The sequence below is a fragment of the Athene cunicularia genome (genome assembly GCF_003259725.1).
Source record: "Athene cunicularia isolate RWA chromosome 17 unlocalized genomic scaffold, athCun1 chr17_part1, whole genome shotgun sequence".
In the NCBI taxonomy this organism is placed as follows: domain Eukaryota; kingdom Metazoa; phylum Chordata; class Aves; order Strigiformes; family Strigidae; genus Athene; species Athene cunicularia.
The window spans coordinates 1,628,596-1,631,601 of NW_020799122.1; the positions used below are offsets into that span (position 1 = coordinate 1,628,596).

The window sequence follows — 3,006 nt, forward strand, 5'->3', positions numbered from 1 at the left end:
AAAAAAAAAAAAAAAAAAAAAAAAAAGCGCACCAAAACAAATCCAAAACCAAACCATCATGGGAAAAGTATTGTACTTCAGTCCTGAAACATTGCCCAGAGTAAGGGATCGGGAGCTCTGCATCTTGCACTAACAGCAGTAGCAGGCGAGACGTTAAGTTCCTTGAATGTGGTTTCCCGAATGCTGATGTTCACAGGACTGCTTTTGAGATTATTAATGTTTACCTGTTTCATGCTGACATTTTCAGTTTTTTATGGTGTCGTAGTTTGCTGGAACCTGTGAGCAAGCAGAAGACAAGTATCTTGTGTTTCGCTGTGTAAGGAACTTCGTGGCCCCTGTAGAAATGGTACGTTCAGCCGTCAGACCGGACAGGGTCACTCTGTATCTTCTGTCTTGGTGCTGCAGAACTAAAAGTAGCTTTGTTCAAAAGCCTCTAAATCTTCCTATTACCGGGGAAGGTTGTAGAGTGAGGAGCAGCTCCATGATACTTCAGCTTTGCTGTGGGAGGATTTGTACATTCAACTGATAAATTATTCCTCTGTGCCTTTCACACCTGATTCTCTGGGTTTCGTGCTGTTTTCTACACTTGGTTTTGTTTCTTCTCAATTTGTTTCAAGCCTTTGTTTGTGCTTTAGACTGACTTTTGCCTGTGTTTTTGTTGCGTTTTCTCCTGATACTTTCTTTATAATTGAGAGTGCCCATTCTCAGCAAGCAATGAAGCAGTGTGCAGATGCCACCATGCAGGAAAAGTTGAAGATATTTCCTGAACTAATAAAGCGCAGGGGACTTAGAGTAGAACAATGAAGCAAGTAAACAAACACCAAGTATAAAATAACGTGACCACTGAATTCAGCTTCTGTGTAAGGCACTCAGTGACTGTGTGTTTTTTAAATGAGCTGTGAATAAGTCACGTTTGGTATTGGGGGGTAAAAAAAAAAAAAACAACAACCAAAAAAACCCAAAAAAACCCGACCCTCAAAAGACTGTTCAGGCAGGTAGAGTGAGATTTACATTCTCACTAGGATGAGCAGCTGGACAGAAAGTATTACTTCACTTAAAAGTATTTGGTATCTGGAAAGTAGACTTCAGTAGCAGGCAAACTTGATGAAATAATAATAATAAAAATTAGAATATTTAATTAGGTTAGGGAGAAAGTACTAGAGCTTCATAACAGAAGTCGTGCCACTCTGGGCTCTCACCGTGCACATCGGAGTGTGGGGACTGGAGCACACAGTTTGTACAAACTTCCAGTACAAAAACAGTGAAGTGAAAGGCGGTAAATGAAAATTATTTGTAAAGATTTGCATAGATAGGTGATAGAGCTTGTACGGTGGAAGCCTAAAACGCGATGGGGTTAAAGGCAGAACGAGACATTTGGATGCAGGACATAATTGACAGTTCGGTTTGATTGCCTTCCGTGGCAGGCAGCATGGGAGACCTGCTGCCCTTCAGAGTTGCACTTTTCCTCAGAATCACAGTGAGATGTTCTGATACTGCCCTGGGGCTTAGCAAAATCACGTGTGACGGGAGCTTCAGCGGTGTGCTTGCTGTCATCTTGATTCTTCCGTCCTGGGGAGGGATGGGGGTACTCATGCTGCGCTTCGGGCTCTGGAAAGGGAAGATGTGGCAGGGGACTGAGCCCCTTTTCTGATTTGGCTTCCTGCATATCATCAGAGAACTGGGCAACTCTTTTTCACAAATATATTGATTTTGGTACGGGTAGAACATGAGTGAAAGATAAATTCTGGCTCGTGACCAAAATGCTATATAAGCAAAAATTAATTTAACATTGAGGACCATCTTTTTTCTTTTCTTCTGTTTTGGGGGAGCACAAAAAATGTAAACTCTGCATTTTTGGCTCTCATAAAGGGCTGATAAAAGCGTTGTTATTTAAAAAGCACACTACTTCCATCTAGTTAAACATCAAATGGAAAGATTCTGTCTTTTCTTATCTTTTTCTAATTTAATTCATTGTTTTCTGTTCCTTTCATTCAATGCGTAGCAGCTTTTGGCAATGACAGATATTCTATTGTGACTGAAATATGCATTTTGTAAGTCATAACTTTAGTTGGTATTTAAATAAACTGTGTATGTACAGCGTGCAAGATTTATGCAGAACACAGCTGGAGGTATTCTGCTCAGAATTCCTATGGTTTAAAATGTCTCTTTCAAGTTTGAAAATGTGTTGTGAAGTAGATACCATTATGATAATTGGAAGTTCAGCTTCTCTATCTTGCTCTATTATTTTTTTTGAATACAATTAACACATCACACACACTTCACCTGGTCTCTCCTCATTTACCTCTGACACTTCCTTGATATTTATTTAGACACATGTGGTGTCTTTGCTTTGAACTCGATAGTTGGTATATTCACTAGATTTATTTTTTTAATAAACATTTTTCTCGTTTAGAGATATACAGTTAGTTTGCACTGTTAGAGAAGAGTATACATATTGATGTCAATTTAAGTCTTTTACTTATTTGTTAGAAGATCAGGACATAAATTGTATACAGATTGTAGAAAAAACTGTGATTACTCTCAAATTAAAATACCTGCTGAGAAGTTGCAGAAGCAGCTCACTTTATTATAGTTCTCACAAGGGAACAGTACAGAGAAGATATGCAAAAAGCTGTCTAGAGAAAAAAAAATTAAAATATGAATAATACATTTAATTTTAAATTATTTTCTTTAACGTCTCATAAACATGAAGCACAAAACTCTGGTTTGAATTAAGCTTTATTATTTCACATTCAGCAACAATGCTTTTATTTCTGAAAATGAAAGACAGTAGTGAGTTTGTTTTAAAAATAAAACCAATTCTTAAGCTGGACTTAATAAAATACTATTGGTATAGTTTTTTATATCTTGTCATGTATGTAGTGTGCTGTGTTATGTAACATACGAAAATATTAGGAACAGAATGCCAGTATCCTCCAGAAGACAACTAGAAATTCTATGAAATAGTTTTTATAATTTGGAGAAGAAAAAAAAAAAAAAAAAAAA

At 37.2% G+C, this 3,006-nt stretch overlaps 1 protein-coding gene across 1 annotated transcript in view; it reads left to right on the forward strand.

Moving 5' to 3' along the window:
• Positions 1 to 3,006, forward strand: part of DENND1A (DENN domain containing 1A) — a 228,893-nt gene that overhangs the window by 162,203 nt on the left and 63,684 nt on the right. The window lies entirely within an intron of this gene.